We start from the raw sequence: 26,354 nt of genomic DNA on the forward strand, positions 1-26,354 counted from the left end.
TAAAAAAATATATTTTATTGATTTTTTACAGAGAGGAAGGGAGAGGGATAGAGAGTTAGAAACATCGATGAGAGAGAAACATCGATCAGCCGCCTCCTGCACACCTCCTACTGGGGATGTGCCCGCAACCAAGGTACATGCCCTTGACCGGAATCGAACCTGGGACCTTTCAGTACACAGGCCGACGCTCTATCCACTGACCCAAACCAGTTAGGGCCCATTCATTTTTATTGTTGTTCTGAATGCCATTGTATTTTTGGATTTGGTTCTTTCTCTATAATTTTGATGTTTTCTTCGAAGGTTTCCTCTTTTTTATTTTCTTTAAGAGAATAATAATTTTTTACTAAAATAATTTTGTGATAGCTACTTTAAAATCCTAGTCAGATAACTCTAACATCTGATTCATCCATGAGGAGTGGGATGAAGCTCACTCTTCCATGTTTAAACATGAGGGCAGCAGGAGGGTGGTTTTCGTATTGTTGTTTGGCTGGGGTATAGTAGATATTGCCTGAAAGGTTTTCTGTTCTGGTAGGCCACCCTTTTGTCCAGTTCTCTAGCCAGAGAGTAAGGTTTTTGATCGATTTTTTTCCAGTTTGTTTTAGTTTCAGGCTTGTGGTTTTCTTCAATGGCCAGTCCAAGAAACATAGAGACAACAAGAAAACCAGGGACCCACTGCAGTCATTCTTCAAATCACAGGGTTCCTTAATAATTCTCCGTCTTTCTAATTTCCACAGTTATGCTTATTTGTTATCTTGACATTTTAGTAGAACAAGAAGGACCTAGTAGAAATAGGGCTACTCCATTATATATATATTACTGATTTCAGAGAGGAAGGAAGAGGGAGAGAGAGATAGAAACATCAACGATGAGAGAGAATTATTGATCGGCTGCCTCCTACACACCCGCCACAGGGGATTGAGCCTGCAATCCAGACATGTGCCCTGACTGGGAATCAAACATTGATCTCCTGGCTCATAGTTCGGTTCTCAACTACTGAGCCACCAGTCCAGCAGGGATACTTCATTTTAGACAGCTTTTAATTGTCTATAAATCTCTGAGGGTCAGGCCCCTCCCTACCTGATGTCCTAACCTTGCCACTTACCACTTATTAAGGCCATTTTACTAGTATACACTTGGCTGCTATTTTAAGGGAGCTTTACCATTTTATTGATTATTTGGAGGCAGCCCAGGGTGGGCCCCTTGCATTCCTATACATATTGTTAAATATGTCAATATTGCAAGGGCCTGACTACTTGGTAATCTTGGCCATTCCTCAGGATTTTTTGTGTAGCTGGCAGTCTGAGAAATGAGGTCATATTCCTTTCAATGAGCCACCTTCCTTCTCCTTGCCAATAACTTCAGTGTTACTGACTACTGCTTTTTTTGGTAAGTACATATACATTTGTCTCTGATCTAGGAGACTTTTGTCCTCTGCCAGCTTCCAAGAAACTATCATAGACAAGTGTATTTACTTGTAAGTTTGATAAACCCAATACTCTGATAGCTGCCACTGATCTTAGCTCCTTAAGAACTTCCTGTATCAACATCCTTTGTTTATAGAGGAAAGCAACCATGCTTTCTCACCTATGCATTCTCCTTTGTCTTGGTAAATCATGTATCTTTTGGTTCTTCTCATGGAACATAATCATTTGTTGTATTTTTCAGTTTTACAAAATGTATCTACTACAGCATGTTTATTTCTCTGAGCTTTTAAAATTTTTCTTCCACTGTCACAAAAATTTAGGTGTATCAACCATATTTAGTACTGGATATCACATGTTCAGTGCATCTGGGAGATATCTTAGCAATAACTTGACACAATCTCTCCTGGAGTTCTTTCCAGAATTTCAAATCATGTGTCCTAGATGAGTTCTTCCAGTTTGGTAAACTATCCATTATAATGCTTTGTCCACCTAATCAAACCCAAATGTTTTTCCTGGCTCTTGCTAGTGCATGCCAGTTAGACCTTACAACTCTTTTGAGTGTTTAGTCCTTTTTCTTATTATGCTTAACGCATCCATGATTGGGTTAAATTGCCACTTAATCTTAATCACAGACATTTTTCTTAGGAGAGAGCATAAAGGAAGAATCTAGAAGCAAAGGAGCATGGTATCTTCTAGGAGAGAAGAAATTGTATCTGCTCTAAAGAAGGAGGAAATACTAGCTCTTATTAATGAGAATTGGGCCACTTTTTGCAGGCTCAGTGGGCTCAGGAAAACCTGGTGATTCATAGTTTGTGGAACATCAAGCAGATATCTGTCAACATATTTTGTGTCAATGTCCCATTCTTTTGTAACAAGGTCCTGAGCATGGCCCTTCCCTGTTTGGAAGTTTTATACATTTTGAAGTTTGGCTATTTTGTCCATTAAATTCTGGGTTTGATCCTCAGGGTTTTTTAGGGTTTTTCCCCTTTTATTGACAGAATGAAAGCATCATTGTAAATTGCCCAGGAGTTACCTGTTTACACACTTAGTATTAGTTAGCAATTCATCCCTCTCTGAGATCCATTAACATTTTTCCAGAGTTCAGTTGATCTTTGCAATAGGCATCAATTACTCGCTTTTATATTTGTTCTATCCTCCAGATTTCTCAAATACTTGATTTATCACACAAATTAATGAATTTTTCAACAGTATTTGTTGTTGTAAAAACTGTAAGTTTCAGTAGTTGTACTGCCTCTTGTGTAGAAACTGTGTGTGCTATACCTACTATTATTGATGGGCCCTCATTGTTAGAATGCCAGGGATCCCATATTATGGCTTTCTTCCTCAGATGGCTTCCAGTAGCAGCTATTATAGAGTGGGTTACTTGGAAATTGATTTTTAGATGGATTTCAGCATGCATGTTGTTATTCTTTATTGTGTAGATTTTTTGTGGTATGAACACTTGGAAAAAAAAAGTGAACGAAGCAGGAGTGGGAAGAGGAAAAAAAATAACCAGAGTTGCAAGGCCAAGCACAGCCTTGGCTTTCCTTTAAAGGAGTTCTGAAGAAAGAATGATTTATCTTTCAGAGCTGTCCTGATTGGACCAAAATGGCCTGCTCTTCATACTCCAAAATTAGTTAAGTGTGGGATTCTCAAGAAGAAATATGATATGGGTGATAAGACTTCTTTCAGCTAAAGTGCAGATAGTTTAAAAGGTAGATAATAGTGTGCACTCTCAGAATTGCCAATTATGACCATATTATCTGATCACAATGCAATTAATTCATAATAAAATGTTAACATAATCTCCCTAATATAATGCAACAATTTTCTAAATAATTAGTGCATCAATAAAGAGCTTAAATATAAAAAAATCAAACAAAAGAAAAACAAATCAGTATTCAGAGGAGAGGGTCTGAGTCATAAAATATTGTTATTAAATAAAAATAAAATAATAATTGAACTAAAATAAATAGTACTTTTATAGGAAGGAGGTAATAAAAAAAAAGGACAAATTAAGAATCCAAGATAAAAATCAAATTTTAAATCTAAGAATAAATTTAAAAATATTCTAATAAAAAATTTAAATAAGATTGAAGAATAAAACTAGAGAAATGTTGACACTATCAATATTAGAAATAGAAAATTAATAGTCTCATATATAAAGTATAGTTAAACATTTAGTAAAATACTCTGTACAATAATATGCTAATATGATAGTACTTTATAACTAGATGCAATTATATATATGTATCACCAAAGTTATAAATAAGTAAATTTGTCTTAAAGAAATTATAAAGCTCAAGTTATCATCTCTGAAAACACCACATTGTTTTAATTATTTGCTTTCCCCCTAATACCAAGTGCTATTTCTGAGAGTTAATATTTTCACAGCAATGTTATTTGTGTTTGGTTTTCACAGTCTTTCTCTTTCTCTCATTTAACATCATTACCTTTAAAAATGTTAATCTTTTAAAAATTATTATTGTCATTCCTTTTAGAATTAGGGTTATTCTCCCTGAATCTTTTATCATCTACTCAATGCATCTTACATATTTCTATAATGCTTCATATGTTAGGATCCATATTTAAAACATTTTGTAAATTCTACCTATATTTTTAAATCTAATGACATAGTCATTATGTACACCAAAACATCTTACTAATTTCATCAACCCAATAGTTTATTTTTTCTTCTTCTAAAGTAAAATTAAACATTATCAAATATTAATGTAAATCCACATTGTACTGATGCAGATTAAAGAGAGTTATGATGAGTAAAAATACAAAGCCAGATATAGATAGAAATATATTTTACAATATAGATTTGATAATTATAACATATAACATATTAAATATATTTTTTATTATTGATAATGTTACAGATATCTCCCATTTTGCCCCCCTTTGCTTCCTCCTCCTAGCCCCTACACATTCTCCCAGCTCTTCACTACCCTACTGCCCATGTCCATGGGCTATGCATATAAGTATATATGATTTTTGGTATATCTCTTCTCATTTCCCCAACTCCACATCGAGGTCTGTCAGTCTGTTCCGTGCCTCCATGCTTCGAATCTTATTTTGTATAACACATAATATTTATTAATAAAAATCATCATGCAAAATCAGTGGCCTACTATAGGGTATTTTGGGAAGAGAAAAAGCTATAATTTCTAACTAGTATTTTGCACAAAATGTCCTCATTAATTCAAAATCAGATTATAAATAGAAGGCCAAAGCACCAAACTCTGTATAATTTATTATATACTTGTGGTTGGAAAAATTAAAATTATTAGAATCATTTTTATCTTTTAATTTATAAAATGCTTTGCTAAGACAATTTGATGCTATGCTAAGTAAAATTTGGTTTTGTTTACAAGAGCTAATTTAGTTAGATGTGTCTATTTTGGTATTTTGAATTCAACTCAGGATATTGAAAAATATTTCACTAATATGAATTATGAAATATGACCTCAGCTAAAGTCAGTCATCCAAATGAGACTCTTCTCATCAAATATATATGCTATTTTATGGTATTACGTACATAAGCAGGATGTTTTGTCCTCTATTACATCTTCATTCTGCCCTGGGGAAGCCAGCTGCCAAAAAATGTGTTATCATTACATGCATGTCAAAAAAGATAGTACATACTTCACTAAAATACACTCATTCAACACATTTATTTGGCAACCTCCAGCTGCTACGTATTTAACATAACCTTGAAATTATCTCCTGCACTGGGAATTGAGAGCAAGATTTACTACAGTGGAAATCTAAACCTAATTGGATAATATAATTTGCAGCCTAATTCTTTAAACTACCTTTTTAGGTAGATTTTTTTTTCTTGAGAAAATGAATTTACTACACTCAATCAGAAGACTGTAATGTAATCATAGTGATTTAAAGGAATCAGTAATTGAATTAGGAAAAACTAAGAAAAATATTGATTCTTTCAGTTATATTTCAAGCATGGATTTAGGGGAATGTATAACAAATTACCTTTTTATTTGTTTTTCGGACATTTTTGATTCATTCATTTAGACTAAATAGTTCTTTCTGAGTCAGCTCTAGAAAGTGCTTTCTTTTGTCGACATATTTAATTAATTCCAGAAATCATCTTCTGGCCATAAAAAATTTAATCTAATATATCAACAATAAAATATATCTACTCACTTTAAAGCTCATTTTGATTGTCTTGCTTCCAAATGACAAAACGTAGAGCTAAAAATTTGCCTTAATGACCACTTTGTCATAAAATGGTCCCTTTACAAATGAGTACTTTTTAAATCAAGACTTCACATATAGAATATGATGATATAAATGTATGCACATATATTAACCAAGCCTTTTATTTTAAAGGCATTTAAATAATATCCATATTTGTTGTAACATTTTCTAAAAAGATAACTTTAAACTTAAAATATTTTAATTTATAAAAGATAATTTTCAATATTTTTTTGTTTTGTTTTGTTTTATTGTTGTTTTGTATTTTTAAATTCTTTATTGTTTGAAGTATTATATAAGTCTTCGTTTTCCCCAATTGTCCTCTCCCAGGCCGCTCCTACCCCCCAGCACATGCCCTCACTCCCCTACTCTCTGTGTCCATTGGTTATGCTCATATGCATGCATACTAGTCCTTTGGTTGATCTCTTATCCCTCCTCCCCTTCCTTCCCTTTTAGGTTGGACGGTCTGTTCGATGCTTCTATGTCTCTGGCTCTATTTTTGTTCATCAGTTTATATTTTCAATATTCTTTGAACTATAAATCATCTCAACTCCATTCAATTAAACTCTCAATAGTCATTTTCTCTCTCTAAGTTAATCAGTTAACTGAGGAAAGATACTACATCAGTTTAGCTTAGACTTTCATTTCTCTCTTAACCACTTTAGGAATTATCTTTATTCTATCATTAAATCCAGATTTTTCAATTTTCAATTTTTTCCACCTACTTGATAACACTTTATTCTAATTTGTTTTGGTAAGAGTAGTTCATTCTGAACTATTTTTGAATTATCTTCATTTTATCATGTAACTCTCAGGCTTTTCAGTATTATACAGGGATTACATATCACTTTGCTCTGATTTGATCTAGTAGTTTATAGATAATTTTAGAACAAATCTGATGTCATGCATGAAATAAAATTATGCTTTCCCTATTAGGAAATCACTAACTCATGATTTTACCCATAGATTCAAAAGCATATTTGCAAAAAAACACTGTTCTTTTAACTAGATGTACTGATTACATTGTTGTGCATTCCTGAATTATTACAGAAATACAAAATGCAAATTTTGAGACATAGAACAAATTAAATTGAAGCAGAATATAAATGGCATAAAATATTCATACCACAATCTAGGTTTGTATAGTTTGATATAATTTATCTGAATTTTCTGAGTCAATGAAAATGTCCATTTGTTGCTGAAACCGTTTTGGCTCAGTTCATAGAGCGTCAGCCTGCGGACTGAAAGGTTCCAGGTTTGATTCCGGTCAAGGGCATGTGCCTGGGTTGCGGGCACATCCCCAGTGGGAGATGTGCAGGAGGCAGCTGATCGATGTTTCTCTCTCATCGTTGTTTCTAGCTCTCTATCTCTCTCCCTTCCTCTCTGTAAAAACTCAATAAAATATATTAAAAAAAAGAAAAAGAAAATGTCCATTTGTTGCTAGATATTTTATTAATGGTGCATATATATAACTACAAATAATGTTTATTGAAAGCATATGCTGTGTAAAGCCTTGAATAAAGATTTAGGGAGAATATAATAGATTTTGTATTTAATGAGCATTTAATCCAGGGGTGGGAACGTCCGACGTGTGGGCTGTATAAAGCCCGAAAAAACATTTGGTCTGGCCCTGCCAAGGCATGAGGGGTGAGTTAATTAAATGTTTGACCAAATATAGCAGGCTAATTTTTAAATTGATAATTTTGTATGGACTGTGAATGTTGTTATAAATACCCAAAAGACCCTTGGCAGAAAAAAGTTTCCACCCCTGATTAATCGAAAAGGGTCATAACATTTATACAAAAATAACAATTAGAAAAAAAAGTCATTGCCAAAATAAATAATTTAGTAATTTACTGCTTGGATTCCTAAGAGAAATGTTATGACATGGATAGAAAACTGTAAGGAAATACATAGGTATGGCCTGTTTATCAGAGCCATGGAATATGAATTTCATATAAATTTACATTATGTTCTTGTTTTGAGGAAATTAAAACTCAAGTTTGATACAGAAGCCCCTTCTTTCTTTTACTCTATTCTACAGGTCCACGGAGCTTCCTTCTAGTTATTTATTTGAATACCTCCAATGACAGGCAACTTTATATCTTCCAAAGCAGCCAGTTTTAACTGTGTAGTGGATATAGAACAGTTTCAATAAAATATATATCCTTCAGCTTGTTTATATGTCATTAGAACTTATAACCATATAACACATATCAAAATTTTTGAAATGAATTATTAAATGCTCTAAATGGATGCATTTGGATGGAGAGGTTATGTGTATACACACAAACCCAAAAACATGTTAGCAAACAGAATGTAGATGTGTTGTTAAAAGTCACTTATAGCCCTGACGGGTTTGGCTCAGTGGATAGAGCGTCGGCCTGTGGACTGAGAGATCCTGGGTTCGATTCAGGTCAAGGGCATGTACCTTGGTTGCGGGCACATCCCCAGTGTGGGGTGTGCAGGAGGCAGCTGATTGATGTTTCTAACTCTCCATCCCTCTCCCTCTCCCTTCCTCACTGTAAAAAAATCAATAAAATATATTTTTAAAAAGTCACTTATACATTTCCAGCCTGTTTGAGATAAAAATTTTAAGAAATTTTGCATGCAACCTTGCACATGCAAATGTTCTTGTAGATTTCTAGGAATATTTTGAAGCTTTTCTAAGATCACTAATTCCTTAGTTTTACTCTTAATTTTTATTAGCTCAACTGTTTATTATCCTCAGTGATGTTGCTACTTCGAGTGACTGCATTGTTAAACAATTGATAGTGTTTTGGTCCCTTCTCCCTCACAAATGCCCTAGCAATTGGCTCTTGGCACATAATAGCTCTGAGTCAGTTCAAATAAAGACAAGCCTAAAAATGAACCTTTTAGAGCCTTCCTAATGCCGCGACCCTTTAATACAGCTCTTCATATTGTGGTGACTCCCAATTTCATTGTTACAAATTAAACATAGTTAAAGCATAGTGATTCATCACAAAACAATATGTAATTATATATGTGCTTTCCGATGGTCTTAGGCGACCCTTGTGAAAGGGTCGTTTGACCCTCAAAGGGGTTGCGACCCACAGGTTGAGAACCGCTGTTTTAGAGCAATGCCAGACAAGTTAGCTGGTGAAAATTCTGTGGGAAGGAAATTTTAAGGTAGCTCCACACCCATTTTTCCAACTTCTGTGGCTTTACCCTACTCATTCCATAACTACTGTACTTTTGAGGATGTTAGTTTTCAAGACTATATTGGGTTTGTGGAAAGATGATAATCAGACAAGTGATAGTGTCAAAAGCTCACTGTTCTGGCATAGATTTAAACGTGTTTTTTTTCTTATTTTTTTTTCTTGAATAAATACCCCCTGTATTGTTGCAACACTTAGCTAATTTCCAGAGGTATGAAAAAGTTGATTTTGATCATTTTTGCCAGTACTCTCATCACTTTTATAGAGGCACAGATTTTTATGATTTTTACACTGCCATTCCTGAAGTGCTTCTTGCTTTCATAAAATTTCCAATGAACACCTGTGCAAGATTTTACTTAACTTGGTAATTAAGAATAAAAAGCAATAATGTATGAGGTGCAGCGCATCTGAAGGTATTACATTATTCATCAGGAAAGATATTTTTTTAAAAGTATGTTTGGATAGATTTTTATATTAGATACAAATCTTTTTAAAATACATTTTTATTGATTTCAGAGAGAGAGGAAGAGGGAGACAGAGATAGAAACATCAATGATGAGAGAGAATCATTGGCTGCCTCCTGCATGCCCCACACTGGGCATTGAGCCCCCAACCCAGGCATGTGCCCTCAACTGGAGTAGAACCCGCAACCCTTCAGTCCGCAGGCCGATGCTCTATCCACTAAGCCAAACCAGCTAGGGCTAGATACAAATCTTGTTAATTTCCAAAAAAGGCAATAGAAAGAAAAACAAAACAAAACAAAAACCAGGGCAACTGATTTGGGGGTTACATTTTTTTGGTAAGTAAGAAGTTTCCAAGTTAACCTGTAACCTGTGTCTGGATTTTAAACATGCAATGAATAGCAGAATCAAACATATGCATTGTTTCCTTAAAAGTTTTTTCTATTTGTAAATTAGACTCTTAAATTTGTGTATATTGGCCAGCCCTCCCTTTATGTTTCTTTCTTCTCCTCTATTTCCTCATTCTATACAGAGATTAATCTTACAATCATACTAATATATCTTTGCTGCATTCACAGTTATGATATGCAACCTAAATTCACTTTAAAATAAACAATATATGCAGAAAATATTATCATTCATAAAATAGGATTATGTTCTTGCTTAATTAAAATTATTCTTAATGTATTATGATAAGAAAAATTCATAACATTGTAATATAATTAAAGGAATTTATTGTGTATAATTCCCTTGTAATATCAGTATTTTATATAAAAAGTTTTCTAAAAAAGTGACAAGAGTAATTTTCAATATATACCACTAAGTGGTTTAAGTATGTAATGATGAACTAAAACCACTGGGAAATATACTCTGCATATCTATTTTTCATGAAATCTATAGTATAAAAGTGAACTTAGTGATTTTAAACAGTCTGTCTTAAATTAAATGTTGTACTTATATTACATTTTAGTACTTTCACAAAATTTTTAAATTCAGTTTTAAATGATAATCCTATATACTAGAAGCCTAATATGTAAATCAACCCAACTACGGAATGACTGGTCACTATGACGTGAACTGACCACCAGGGGGCAGATGCTCAATGCAGGAGCTGCCCCCAGCCCGGAGACCCGAGGCCAGCCAAGGTGGGTGCCAGCAGGGGTCCCCCTGACCACCCCACAGATTGGCCCTGATGGCCAGCCAGGCCTAGGGACCCTACCCATGCACAAATTTTGTGCATCAGGCCTCTAGTTGTATTATAATAAGGTACTAATTAGAATATAATCATATTTGCATTAATTTTTTCATGTGAAATATCTTGCACTAAAAATAAAATATATCATTAAGACTACTTTACATAAAAAATAAATTTAAAATTAGCTAATAATAATTGAGATACTCAAGGATTTTTTTTAAGTTTAATTTTGTTCTATTTTCTCTATCCAGATGTCCTCATGCAGGTATGTTTCTGTGTACTAATTAGTTGCCTCAAGGTTGCCTCTAGACTTCTACTAACTCTATCTCCAGAACTGCAATTTTGCACTTGCCAGGGACCACTGGCCCATCCCCTGCAGATTCCTGGGAGAAGGGACTGGACAAATGGGAAGATAGGCACATCCTAGTGAATGGGGTGACATTGGGAAGGTGCTTGCTGCCAGTCAAACCTAGGAATAGAGATCATTGGCCAGATGGGTTGGGGCCACTATAAACCTTGTGAAAATTTGGGATTACATAATCCCTCAAACAAAGGAGTCGATTTACATATTAGGCTTTTATTATATAGGATTATCATTTTCTCTCTCTCGGCTTTCTGGTTCCTTTGGCTTCGCTCCTGCCCATGTTGCCTCCATAGCCATGTGGCTGTGCAGACCCCACATGCAATGGACTGATGGACTGCAGCGGCGAACACAAACTAAGCAAGCCTGATGCTGGGTTGGATCTACGGTCCCACATGGAGTGGAAACTGGACATTGACTTTGAATTTAGCTTTGCTGAAAGTGAAATGGGACTTATTTTTGGCAGGACAGCAGGAGAAGGTACCTTGGAAACTCAGGGGTTTCATTCCACAGAAATAAAGCTTTCCAAAATACCTCATCCTCCTGTGGGGGCCTCCGGAAATTCTTATTTCAGTGGTACCCCAGGAGCCCGCTTCCACCAGCAACCGATGGGGACAAGGAGCTTTCCCCTCTGATAATATAGTCATATTGATAGCTCTTAGAAAAAATAACTTGGGCCCCAGCTGATCTGGCTCAGTGGATAGAGTGGCAGACTGCGGACTGAAAGATCCTGGGTTCAATTCCAGTCAAGGGCACATGCCCAGGTTGCAAGCTCGATCCTCAGTAGGGGGGCATACAGAAGGCAGCCGATGAATGATTCTCTCTCATCATTGATGTTTTTTTTTCTCCCTCTCCCTTCCTCTCTGAAATCAATAAAAATATATTTTAAAAAAAATTTAAAAAAAGAAAAAATAATTTGGAATAAATGATGTACATTACAGGAAAACAATTGCTGATATTAAGATATATTATTATTGCAATATATTAATATACTTTTAATCATAAGTAACCTTTTCTTATGTAGAAATGATGAATTTTTCACAAAAGCTATTTATGACTTATACAGTTACAATATCTTTATGTCCACACTAGAGGTCCAGTGCATGAATTTGTGCATGGGTGGGGTCCCTTGGTCTGGCTGGCAATTGGCGCCCATCTGGACCAAGGCCAGCCAGCTGGCCAGGGAGAAGGGACTGCAGGAGGTTGGCTGTGGGAGTGCACTGACCACCAGGGGGCAGCTTCTGAGTTGAACATCTGCCTCCTGGTGGTCAGTTTGCATCATAGCTACTGGCCAGTCGTCTGGTTGCCTAGGTCGTAAATGCTTGCTTAGGCTTTTATATATATAGATGCTCTTTTATGAATCTGAGGTGACTTTGAGGTAAATATGTAAAAATGCACTACCAACTACAGAGAAGTGGAAAATGTTTATGCAGCAAATCTTCACTTTTGTTGTTAAATGTTTAAGAACTTCATTCAGTTCTAAGCTTTTGGCAAGTAAAGGACAAAATGAAAATATGATGAAGTGAATGTATCTCATATTTGAAAAATATAACATTTTTTTCAAGACATAACTGTGTTTAAGATATAGATATGTAGATATCTATATCTATATCTAGATATAGATATCTATACACACACAGACATGGAGGTGTGTTTCACACATTCCAACAAAAATTAAATTAAATAAAACAGGCAGTTTTTAAACTGATAAGGAATGTGCAAAAACATCCAACTTAAGACTATTTCTTAGATTCTGAGGAAAAAACAAAGAAATGTTATGAAAAAAGGCAGTCATAACTCCTTAGGTATCTGTGCTGACATTTGTGGATATTTTCTTCATAGTGGTAGAATAAAAAGATAGCAATGGTAAAAGAAATTAGTGATTAATATTTTGCAGCATGGCTATGTCTAGAGTTATTTATTAGATTTGATTTTAAACACTACACATTTATTTTATGGTGACAGCATTAAATGTGGCAGCAGAATGTTTGAACCTACTTTTCATTCCACTTGAACATTGATCTGTGAAGAAGCTGTAGCAGCAATGTTAATCAATGCATAAAGCTAGGACTACCATTCCATAATTCACCAGGATAGAGACAAGGAATGGTGGACCCCGCGTTAATAGGTGGCTGCACTCCTCTGGATTGCCGTCAGTTTAATTTAAGCAGAAGCTGAGTAGATCATTTATCAGGATTGAATGTATTACTGTAATTCATCGCCGTGATTGTAGGGAAACAGCAGTGGTATAGACGTATGGCTGTAAGTCATCATGACACAACCTGGCTGGTTGCTTTCTATAGTGCTATTTTCAGCTAGCAGTTTTTCTCTCAGAAAATTTAGTATACTGTTGACTTATTAAAAAAAATAAGGTCAGATAAACAAAGTATCATCTTCCAGAACATATTGAGAAAGATGAAAAGTCTGTCAATTCATTTCAAAATTAAGCACTTAGAAGGTAAATATATTATGCTTATCACTGACCCCCTTTCTTCCAATACTATTAAGTTTTCTATTCAAGAATAAAAAAAGAATTCACTCTTGCCTCATACAATTCATAGTATTTTCATAACTTCTCTTAGAATTAAAAAATTTGATTCAGGTGTGCCCATGATATTTATTATTAAAATCCTAAATTTTAGGAATTACTTTTCCTGAATCCCACTGAGCCCCTCCTATCAGTTCAATGGAAATGATTCAGTTATAAAATGTTTCTCCTCCTTATCTTATTTGCTTAAAGTAGAATTAAATAATATTATAATACTGAATTCTGGGAACTAATTTCAAAAGCTCTTCAGTGCTTCTAAACACCCCCTCAAGGGCATTAATTTTTTTTAATCACCTTGAAAAGCACATCTATAATAAGTGTAATATGCTAATTAGACTGGACAGCCGAACAACCTTCTGGACGTCATTCTGGACGTCCTTCTGGATGAAGCCACTGTGGTGGGGGCCAAGACAGAGGTGGTTAGGGGTGATCAGGGAGGCAGGAGAGCAGTTAGGGGCGATCAGGCAAGCAGAGTAGATAGGGGCAGGCAGGTAAGCAGTTAGGGACAATGAGGCAGGCAGGCAAGTAGTTAGGGGCGATGAGGCAGGCAAGCAGAGTGGTTAGGAGTGATCAGGCAGGCAGGCAGGTGAGCAGTTAGGAGCCAGCGGTTCCAGATTGTGAGAGGGATGTCTGATTGCCGGTTTAGGCCAGATCCCGGAGGCTCAGGCCTAAACAGGCAGTCGGAAATCCCTCAAGGGATCCTGGATTGCGAGAGGGTGCAGGCCAGGCTGAGGGATAGCGCCCCACCCTCATGCATGAATTTTGTGCACTGGGCCTCTAGTAAATAATAATAATACAGGTACTTTGCTAAGTTTAAATTACTTTTTCCCCCCATACATTTATAAAAGGTCTTATTGAGTGGTGGCCCTTTGCAGGTATAATTTTAGATTGTATTTTAATATATAACATAAATATTTACTATCTTAAAGCTTTTTAAATGTCCAGTTCAGAGGCATTAAGTACATTTGCATTGTTTAGCAACCACAAGCACATTTGAAATAATTAAATTAATAATTTTCAAATTCATTTAAACTTTTTCTGACCTTTTAACTATTATCATCCATGTGAATCAATAACATTCTCTCTGCCTCATAAGCCCAGGTTCCTAATCTCCTTTACCTACCATTTGTGACAACCTGGATAGATCTTGAGAATATCATGCTAAGCAAAATAAGTCAGACAGAAAAAGTCTAGAACCATGTGATTTCACTCCATGGGATATAAAACTGAAAGTGACAAATGAACAAACAAGAAAAACAATAAAAAAACTTAGACACAGACAACAAAATGGTGGTTACCAGAGGGAAGGGGTGTGGAGGGTAGTATAGGATAAAGGGGGTCAAAATATGGTGGCAGAAGATCTGACTTTGGATGGTAAACACACACTTCAATATACAGATGTTGTATCATAGAATTGCACAATTGAAATCTGTGTGATTATTAACCAATGTCACCCCAATAATTTAAAAGAAATTTAAAAGAAACTTAATAACTTTTAAAATAGTTAAATTAATAAGAAAGTAGAAGATGTAATATTTTACTAAGGATTAGGAAGAAATAAAAGAAACAAGAAACACACACAAATCTTTAAATGGATGTTACACTTGTTAGTTTGTTTCTTGAATATTAGCATTAGCATAATAGTTACGATGGAATTACTGGCTGTACATTGGAACCATGAATTTAGCAGATGGCCTTTCATTGAAAAAACTACTGGCATTTTTAAGTAGATGTTTCAGTTAATGTGTTTTAGTGACATTTTCTATACTTTCAAAAACAGGGTAAAATAATCCATTGAACCCTGTCTTATTTTCTTAAAACTGATTCTTTACATTTAAGTATTAAAGGTTCCAATAGCTAAAAATGAATTTGAAGTATTCTAACCATATGATGAACTTTGTAAGTTTAGCTGAGTCTTCTCCCTAATGTTGTGCTTTTCTTTTTTTTTAATATTTTAAAAATGTTTTCATTGACTTCAGAGAGAGGAAGGGAGAGGGAGAGAGAGAGAGAACCACCAATCGGCTACCACCTGAACGCCCCCCATTAGGAACTGAGCCTGCAACCCGGGCATGTGCCCCAACTGGGAATCGAACCCATGACCTCCTGGTTCATGGGTCAACCTCAACCACTGAGCCACACCCAGTGGGCTGTTGTGTTTTTCTTGAAAAAAAAACAACACCTTTTCTAACACAATGCAATAGCAGAAAAGTGGGACTTCATTAAGCTAAAATAATAATGTTTTCATGACATTTTATCACTACTTGCTAATTAATTTTAACAGGCTTTCTATCTGAAGTCTTTACCATTTAGGTCATTGGTAAAGTTAAGAGAGAATTGTCATATTAAATCTAGCTCTAATTGTTGGCATTTACTATGGCATGAAATAGTTCTTTATAATTAAATTAGGGGCTCAGTGCATGAATTTGTGCACCTTGAAAGGAACTGTGGGCCGCAAGGCTGAGGTGGGCACAGGGGTGGGTCTTAGCCCACCCTCTGTGCCCCCACCTGGCCCCTCCCACTGTGGCCCCCGGTCTCCTGTTTGCCTGCAGCCCCATTCCTGCCCCCACAGCTCCCACACACTGACAGCGCGGAGCGATTGGGGCCAGCGCCAGCAGCGGGTGCAAGCAGGACCGATGCCAAGTGATCAGGACTGGCGCCAGGCACCTGCAGCGGGTGCGAGAGGCGGCTGTTGGCCTTGATCATCCTTCAGGTGCAAGGGGAGGTGGAGAAGCCCTGAGGGGTGATCGGAGCCAGCAGCTGCTGCTTGCACCTGCTGCCAGCACCGGTCCCAATCGCTTGGTACCATCAGCAGGTGCAAGCACCAGGCAGGACGTGGTGAGTGGGAGCAAAGAATTTTCAGTAACCACCAGAGGCTTGGTCCGATGACAGTGACCAGTACCCCACCTTGGTCTGGCGCCCCTGCTCACCTGCTCCACCATCCCACCGCAGCCAATGCCCGCCATGTTCTGCACTCTGCCATATGCTGCCGATTCCTGCCATGTTCCACATGCGCCCCCTGGTGGTCAGCACACATCATAGCAACTGGTTGTTCAGTTGTTCCATCGTTCAGTCAGTTTGCATATTAGGGTTTTATATATTTAGGTTGCTATGTTATTTTTCTTTTTAATATATCTTTATTGATTTTAGAGAGGAAGGGAGAGGGAGAGAGAAACATCAATGATGACAGAGAATCATTGATTGGCTGCCTCCTGCACACCCCCTACGAGGTATCGAGCCCACAACCCAGGCATGTGCCCTTGACCAGAATCATACCCATGACTCTTCAGTTTTCAGGCCGACACTCTATCCACTGAGAAAAACTGGCTAGGGCTAAATTGCTATGCTATTTTTCGATGCTCATGCTCTTTCATTAGACGAGTTGTTTTCTTCTTTAAGAATATATTTTCTGCCCTAGCCAGTTTGGCTCAGTGGATAGAGTGTCGGCCCATGGATTGTAAAGGTTCCAGGTTCGATTCTGGCCAAGGATACATGCCCAGGTTGCAGGCTCCATCCCCAGTAGAGGGCATGCAGGATGCAGCCGATCAATGATTCTTTCTCATCATTGATGTTTCTATCTCTCTCTCTCCCTCTCCCGTCCTCTCTGAAATCAATAAAAAGAAATGTTTTAAAAATAATATATTTTCTCATAAAACATTCACTTCCTAAAATGGAGTTAATAATTATACAATTAACACTTAGCACAAAGACTACAACAGTTGAAACATCTTGCCTCATACCTCTTCCAAAATTTAGATGCTATTAATAATACAGAAAGAATAGTCCTTGATTTAGAAAGCAAAATCTGAAGTGTAATTTTGGAAGAATAATTATTGGTTGCATTCATTTATTGGAAAAATACTTACTAGAAATCAGGCACTGAATATGCAAATGCACTCACAGTCTACTCACACAGAACATTGTTAAACAATAATGAGGTAATGTACTAAACATTGCAATAGCTTTAGGAAGAGTTCTGTAGGAATGTTGTGAAGAGAAATAGGTCGATTTAAGAGATCATAGATGATTGCATAGCAAGAAAATCATATGATAGACTTAAAAATATAGGTATGAGCTGTATCTATAGAAAGGGTAAAGGAAAAAAAAGTGAGTAAATTCATAGCAGAGTAACCATACAGGCATATTTGGGCATATTTGTTAATCCACGTAATGGCTGTGAATTGGTGTTCTACCCTGCAAGGTGGATTTTGCCATTTGCATTCTGCAAATAAACATAGGAGTGCAAGGATCATTTTAAACCTGGGTTATTTTAGTTTAAGTTTATTGTTTCTTTGAGCTATTAGCACTATCCCAAAAGTTTAGTAGGCTTCTTGTATTTGATTTGTTTGCCATTAATTCTATGTGACAATAATCCCAATTTTGTCGATATGCTTTCATATCTGCTATATTATTGCTTTTCTCTCTCTCTTTTTTTGTGTGTGTAAAAGGAGAGATATCTTGGGATTAAAAGGATTTGTGAAAAATATTCCTACTTCATCTGGTATTTGCTATGTGGCCCTATGTGTTTAAAATTGTTAATAATAGTTGTGAAGGGTATGCCCCTAATCTAACTGTTGCTGAAGACTTCATTTATTTTTTTATTTTTAAATATATTTTATTGACTTTTTACAGAGAGGAAGGGAGAGGAATAGAGAGTTAGAAACATCGATGAGAGAGAAACATCGATCAGTTGCCACCTGCACACCCCCTACTGGGGATGTGCCCGCAACCAAGGTATATGCCCTTGACCAGAATCGAACCTGGGACCTTTCAGTCCGCAGGCTGACGCTCTATCCACTGAGCCAAACTGGTTAGGGCGACTTAGTTTATTTTTTTAATTTATACTTGCAATATTTTAATATGTTATGGATTTTCTTAAATCTTCTAGTAAGATCTAGTACACATAACACTCCCTGTTAGATAAATATAACAACTTTCAGAGAAGGAAAGAGGGATAAATCACACTCGCAAGGGCATGGACCATTAGCACAATTATTTTGATGCCCTCAATATCCACTTACACATACCAGAACCCTAGTAAATTCCCCTACATATAGTAAGTGATTCAATAAATGAGTGACTTATTGGGGTTATATGAGTGATGGTTAGAGGGGTTGTATAAAACAAAGATGCCTGTAGTGGATTCCAGCAGTTTCCTGCATAGGATATCTATTCTATTAATTCTGTTTCTCTGGATAACTCAGAGGAATGTAGACTATCTTAAAATTTTTTTTTAAAGAATTAAAAATTTTACAATAACTGCTTTATCTATAGAAAACATTATTTATAAGTATGTGCCTTTAAACTTCCACTGGTTGAAATGTAATGGCTGATTCCCATATGTATTCAAAATCTGTAACAAAATTTTTATATAAATTGAAATTTTTAATAGTGATCCAATATTCAGATTATATTTTATTTGTCTGCCTTCCATGTAATAAATAATGCTGATATTTCAGTTAATTTAGTGAAAGTATTTTAATGTGGATGTACAGTGAACTTAAGTGGAGGGATAAAAGGAACAATTTAGTGAGATTAGAGGGCTTATAGAACAAAAATAAAGTATTAATAAATGAGAATAAAAGACGAATAAACTAATAACATCAAGTAAAATATAAAAATCAATGATAAATTGAAATACAAAAATTAATTAATGCTGAAATTTACTGACAGGAACAGAATGAACTGTGTAGATTTAATTAATCAATTTCTTCCCTTAGAAATTAATTCTGGGTGATTAGAAAGAATGGTTTGAATTGTTGCTTATGATAGGAACAAATTTAAATTAAATAAAACCTATCCTTTGTACTATGAAAATGTACAAAAAAAAAAAAAAGCAATAGTAGGTCAGTTGGTTAACGCATCCTCCTGATATACAAAGGTTGTGGGCTTGATCCCTGGTTATGGCACATGCAACAACTAACCAATAACTGCATAAATAAGTAGAACACCAATCTCTCTCTGTATAAAATCAATAAATGTATAAAAAAGGAATAAAGAAAAATGACACCAACTTAGGGTCTACTATGGACCTAAAATATATTACTTAAAAGCAAATACTCCAGTGGAATTGTGTAAATGTAGAAAATAATTGGCACATAAAAATTATTCATAATATTAAGTTCCTAAATGAAATCATGCATGAACAATAATGAAGGATCCTCTAAATCAGCCACTTTTTAATTTATTACTCTCAATTCTGATCATATACAAATTAATGCTTTTAATTGCTTCCATACCCAGTTGAATTTGAAATATGATGTAACAGATTTATTAATCTTCTGAGACCAACTACAACTCTTTATTGCCTTTACTTCTGAGACAAATTTATACTTTGCTGTGAAATTAACAAATAGCCTACAGCAAAAAGGGGAGTTTTACACTGATATAGTTATGATATAAATTAATAATAATGAATCATTACACTAGTAGTTTTGTGTGTTTTTTTTAATACCTGAAGCAGAAGTGTTAACAAGTGGAGCATAAATGATAAACTTGAGGGAACAAAGGCCTTAATTAGTCTGGCCCAGCATGTGGGTGTAGGCTGTAGATATTTTCAAATCACTAAGAATATAGCTGGTATCAAAAAAAAAAAAAAAAGCAAAAAAAGACCAACTATCCTAAGTAAAAGTTATCAGAAAAATATCCTGGCATAATACTCAAAGGAAAAATGAAAGAGGGATGATCTAGTTTAGCAAACTATACACTAAAACTCTTGGGAATGTGTACACTCTCCTCTTGTAGTTGAACCTTGATTGCTGTTGGTGAATTAATGGGAGGGATTTATCCCCAGGCCGATCAGCTGCAAGGACTGGCTGTGACCACTGAGCAGGACTGACTTCAGTGGGGCACTGGTGCCTGTGAAGTCCAACCCTTGTGTGTGTGGCTCGTGGAGGTAGTTGGCTAGTGATGCCTCAATGTGGTCTGAAGGTGTCCACTGTGTGCACTGTCTCTGGAGCCTCCCAGAAAGTTCAGGCTAAGGTCAGCTGCTGTCTGTGCTCTGCCCAGGGGCCACTCAACATGAGCTAAAAGCAATCTGCAGATGGCTCTTAGTTGTGCTGAGCTTGGAGGTGCCTAGGTGAGGTCAAGCTGGGGACCAAAGTGGGCTACTGCTAGTGCCAGACCTGAGGCCACTTAGGAGAGGTACAGGGCAGGCTGAGGCCAGATGTTGCTTGTTTGAGAGATTTTAGGAAAATATGAAGCATGAGCATAGAAAAACCATCATATGGAAAAACCACTAGAAACAGGTTGGCTTAACCTAAAAGTTGGGTGCTGTGGGGCCTCAGGGAATCACGAGGGCAGGGTGAACAGTGTGAGCCAGGATAATGGAGTCTCAGGTATGGTGCCTGGGGGAGGAGGGCTCATCAAATTAACAATGGCTCTTCCAGAACTTCTATCTGGGAGAAAGCTGTCTCTCCAGCTCTTGCCCTGCTCATATTGGGCAGGAGGGCACACACCTCAAGTATCCAGCTGTGATGATGAGGGAGGTTGTGCCACTGGACCCTACATGACACCTACTTTATCATGCCACTTTACCAAGCCCAGAGACATAGCAACTCTACCTAATACATAGAAATAAACACAGGGAGGCTGCCAAAATGAGGAGACAAAGAAACACATCCCAAATGAAAGAACAAAAAGCAAGCAAACAAACAAAAAAACACTCTAGAAAAAGAACTAGACAAAATGGAGACAAGCAATCTATTAGATGCAGAATTCAAAACACTGGTTGGTTCCAAGGATGTTCAATAAACTTAGTGAGAACTTCAACAGCATAAAGAAGGACTAGTCAGAAATGAAGGATAAACTAATTGAAATGAAGAATAGTTTATAGGGAATCAACAGTAGAGTAGATGAATCTGAGAATTAAATCAGTGACTTAGAATATAAGGAAGCAAAAAATATCCAATTAGAACACCAATGTATAAAGCCTGTGGGACAACTTTTAAGTGTACCAACATTCAAAACATTAGGGTTCCAGAAGGAGAAGAGAGAGCAAAAAATTGAAAACCTGTTTGAAAAACTAATGACAGAAAACTTCCCTAACTTGGTGATGAAATAGATATACAAGCCCAGGAAGCACAGACAATCCCAAACAAGATGAGCCCAAAGAGGCCCGCACCAAGACACATAATTAAAATGCAAAAGGTTAAAGACAAAGAGCATATCTTTAAAAAAGCAAGAGAAAAGCAGATAGTTACCTGCAGAAGATTGTTAACTGACTCCTCAACAGAAACTTTGCAGACCAGAAGGGAATGGCAAGAAATATTTAAACTGATTAAAAGCAAGGACCTAAAACCAAGATTACTCTACCCAGCAAAGTTATTATTTAGAATTGAATGACATATAAAGAGTTTCCCAGACAAGAAAAGTGAAAGGAGTTCATTACCAGCAAACCAATATTATATGAAATGTTAAAGAGTCTTCTTTAAGAAGAAGAAAAAAAGATAAAAAAATATAGAGTGTTTCTCCTCAAGATGTATACACACTGACTAATTATAAAGGCAGTGTTTATTAAAATACATTTAATTTTCAAAATTGAGCTGAGCTGTTAATGTGTACATTTTTTGGGGGGATACCCTGTATAAATAATAAATGGCAATAAATACATAGCTATCAAAAATTGAATCTAAAAAAGAAAATAAACAGGCAGAACAGAAACAGATTTATAGTTACAGAGAACATTTTGATGGGAGGAGGGTTAGGAGATGGGTGGAAAAAGGTGAAGAGATTAAGAAATACAAATTGGTTGTTATAGAATAGTAATAGGAATGTCAAGTACAACATAGGGAATATGGTCAATAATACTATATAATAAAACCCTAATATGCAAATTGACCAAACAGCAGAATGACTGGTTGCTATGATGTGCACTGACCACTAGGGGGCAGACGCTCAACACAGGAGCTGCTCCTGGTGGTCAGTGTGCTCCCACAGGGGGAGCGCCACTGAGCCAGAAGCTGGGCTTATGGCTGGCAAGTGCAGCAGCAGTGGCGGGAGCCTCTCCTGCCTTTGCGGTAGCTCTAAAGACCTCTCGGGGGATGTCAAACTGCTGGCTTAATGTGGGGAGCAAGCCTAAGCTGGGAGTCAGATATCCCTTGAGGGGTCCTGGACTGAGAGAGGGTGCAGGCCAGGCTGAGCAACCCCCCCCCCCCCCCCAGTGCACAAATGTGCACCGGGCCTCTAGTGCTCTAACAATTATGTATGTTGTCAGATGCGTGCAAGATTTATTAGGATGATCATTTAGTAAGTTATGTAATGCCTAATCACTGGGTTGTACAATGGAAACTAATATATTATTGTATTTCAATGATAATAGAAAAATAAAAATAATTTAAAAATTAAAAACATAAAAATAAAACTCTTGGAGTGTCAGTGTTCACATTATTACATATTTCAAAATTTCATATAGCAGGCTAAGCTTAGATGGGTAACTCAGTTGGTTAGAACCAAAGTTGTGGGTTTGATCCCTAGTCGTGACACATGCAAGAATCAACCAATGAATACATCAATAAGTGGAACAGCAAATTGATGTTTCTCTCTCACTCTCTTTTCTTTCCTTTCTCTCTAAAATCAATAAAAAATTCATATACTCCAATAATCTAGAACCAAAATTTAAAATAAGACAAAGCATATATATTTAAACATTTTAGAGTAAAGATACCAAAAAATTGGCATAACAAGATGAAAGCTCCTTTCATCAAAGGCACCACTCATGATTCTTCAAAAATATAACTCTACGTGTGACATATCTGGGCTAGAAAAATTAAAGTAATATTCTAACCAATCTCTTTTATTCTACCTGATAGCTATTGGTTTTAAATTATAAGGTACCAAGTCACAATTTTCCCTTGGAGTTTAAACTGTTGTTAAAAATCAAATCAGAGAATCAGCTCTCTTAATAAATAGACTACCTTCTAAGTTCATATGAATGCCAGCTTGACAGTCAGCTTAACTTCTGCTGGGCTCATTGAGAGGAGGCCCTTTCCAGTTGGAGAGCCACTGAGACCTAAGAAAACATAATGACACGGGGATGTGGAGGAAAAGAAAACCACAAGGTTGCAGCCTGTTTATAGCTTCTTCTCATGTCATGTGTAGAAAAGGCCTTGGATTGTAATAAGGATTAAGAAACTTTGCTATCAACTCCTCTCTGTGGGAAGTCTTCTTTTTTAGCCAGGGAGAGAAAACAGATTATATGTGGCAGGAGGTGACTAGACCTGGGAAAGGTACAAAAGCATGTTATAAAAATAAGTAATATGATGTTTCCACAGGATGCTAAAAGTTATATTCGGCACAACTTATAATGAGGCAGAATTTGAGTTTTCCATGACTCAGGTTGTTGCAGTCATTAGTAGGAGAAATGGTCACAACTAATAGATAACAGCTACGCAAATTAACATTTTCTAGCAGTTAAGAAGACTTTACATTTTCCCCCATCTCTTTTCTTAGAAATCCCATTTTTAGAAAGGGCCAGACGATAGCCCCACCTTTTTCTCAGACTCCTAGTCACAACTCTAGCCTTGACTGAGCCAGAGAAAAGATGAGTTTTGAATTACATGTGAAATAATTTTTTTCTCTCTCTTTATTGATTAAGGTATTACATATGTTCCCTTATCCCCCATTGCCCCCCCACCCCCAGTTCCCTACTCATGCCCTCACCTCCCTGGTGTCTGTGTCCATTGGTTAGGCTTATATGCATGAATACAAGTCCTTTGGTTGATCTCTCCCCCTTACTCCCACCCTCCCCCACCTTCCCTTTGAGGTTTGATGGTCTGATCAATGCTTCTCTGTCTTTGGATCTGTTTTTGTTCATTATATTCCACAAATGAGTGAGATCATGTGATATTTGTCTTTCTCTGGCTGGCTTATTTCGCTTAGAATAATGCTCTCCATTTCCATCCGTGCTGTTGCAAATGGTAAGAATTCCTTCTTTTTTACTGCAGCGTAGTTTTCCATTGTGTAGATGTACCACAGTTTTTTAATCCACTCATCTGCTGATGGGCACTTAGGCTGTTTGAAAATCTTAGCTATGATAAATTGTGCTGCTATGAACATATGGGTGCATATATCCTTTTCTGATTGGTTTTTTTTAGTTTCTTCAGATATATTCTTAGAAGTGGGATCACTGGGTCAAATAGGAGTTTCATTTTTAGTTTTTTGAGGAAACTCCATACTGTTCTCCACACTGGCTGCACCAGTCTGCATTCCCACCAGCAATGCACGAGGGTTCCTTTTTCTCCACATGCTCGCCAGCACTTGTCATTTGTTGATTTGTTGATGATAGCCATTCTGACAGGTGTGAGATGGCACCGCATTGTCGTTTTGATTTGCATCTCTCAGATGATTAGTGACTTTGAGCATGTTTTCCTATGTCTCTTGGCCTTCCTTATGTCCTCTTTCGAAAAGTATCTATTTAGGTCAGTTGCCCATTTTTTGGTTGGGTTGTTTATCTTCCTTTTGTTAAGTTGTATGAGTCCCCTGTAAATGTTGGAGATTAAACCCTTATGGGTGATAGCATTGGCAAATATGTTCTCCCATGCAGTGGGCTTTCTTGTTGTTTTGTTGATGGTTTCTTTTGCTGTACAGAAGGTTTTTATTTTGATGTAGTCCCATTTGTTTATTTTCTCTTTAGTTTCCATTGCCCTAGGAGCTGTATCAGTGAAGATATTGCTTTGGCATATGTCTGAGATTTTACTGCCTGTGGATTCCTCTAGTATTTTTATGGTTTCCCATCTTATGTTTAAGTCCTTTATCCATTTTGGGTTTATTTTTGTGTGTGGTGTAAGTTGGTGGTCTAGTTTCATTTTCTTGCATATATCTGTCCAATTTTCCCAACACCATTTATTGAAGAGACTGTCTTGGCTCCATTGTATGTTCTTGCCTCCTTTGTTATATTAATTGAGCATAGTGGTTTGGGTCGATTTCTGGGTTCAAAAAAAATTTTTTAAAGGCAAATAAGTGTATTCAAATTGCCCAAAGTAACAGAAAAAATATGGGAAACTGGATGAGCTAGGTAGCACAACTACTATCGAGTGCTGAAGTATACATGTGCATCAATCATAACATGGTTGAGGGACAGTTTTTGAATAATAAATGAACAGAAGGTGTTTTCTTTTTTATTTATACAAAATAGAGATGATTCAATAAAATGTATGCAATATGCAAATAGACCAAAGGGCAGAACAACTGAACAACCAAATAGCCCGTTGCTATGATGTGCACTGACCACCAGGGGGCGCACGAGGGAGATGGTGGGCATTGGCAGCAGGTGGAAGAGCACGGAACATGGCCGCAGCGGGATGGTGGAGCAGGTGAGCAGGGGTGACAGACCAAGGCAGGGCGTTGGTTGCTGTCATTGGGGCGAGCCTCTGGTGGTTACTGAAAATTCTTTGCTTCCACGCGCTGTGGTCCTGCTGGGTTCTCACATCTGCTGCCGGCACCTGCACCTGTTGCCAGTGCTGGCCTCACTCACACCCACTGCTGATGCCAGGGCCACCGCTTGCACCCGGTGTCGGCTGGATAGCTCAGCGCTGTCTACGAGTGCAAGTGGCAGCTGCAGGCTCCAATAGCCCCTCAGGGCTTTTCCATCTCCCCCTGCTCCTGAGAGGTGATTGGGGCCAGCAGCTGCCTCTCGCACCCACTGCTGGTGATGGCCCCGCTTGCACCTGCTGATGGCTGAAAAGCCACCGCTTGCACCCACAGCTGGCTCCAGAACCACTGTTCGCAACCCACTGCCAGAGCCTGAAGCCGGGCTCGATCACTCAGCGCCATCAGTGGGTGCGAGTGGGGCCACTGCTGTCATGGCGGGAGCGGTGGCATCCGGAGCAGGGCTGCTGGCAGATGGGACCGGGGGCTGTGGCAGGAGGGGCCAGGCAGGGGCATGGAGGATTGGTCCAGACCCACCCTTGTGCCCCGTAGCCTTGAACAGTAGCCTCGCGGCCCACAGTTCCTTTCAAGGTGTACGG

This window comes from Myotis daubentonii, chromosome 2, assembly GCF_963259705.1.
Source record: "Myotis daubentonii chromosome 2, mMyoDau2.1, whole genome shotgun sequence".
Classification (NCBI taxonomy): Eukaryota; Metazoa; Chordata; class Mammalia; order Chiroptera; family Vespertilionidae; genus Myotis; species Myotis daubentonii.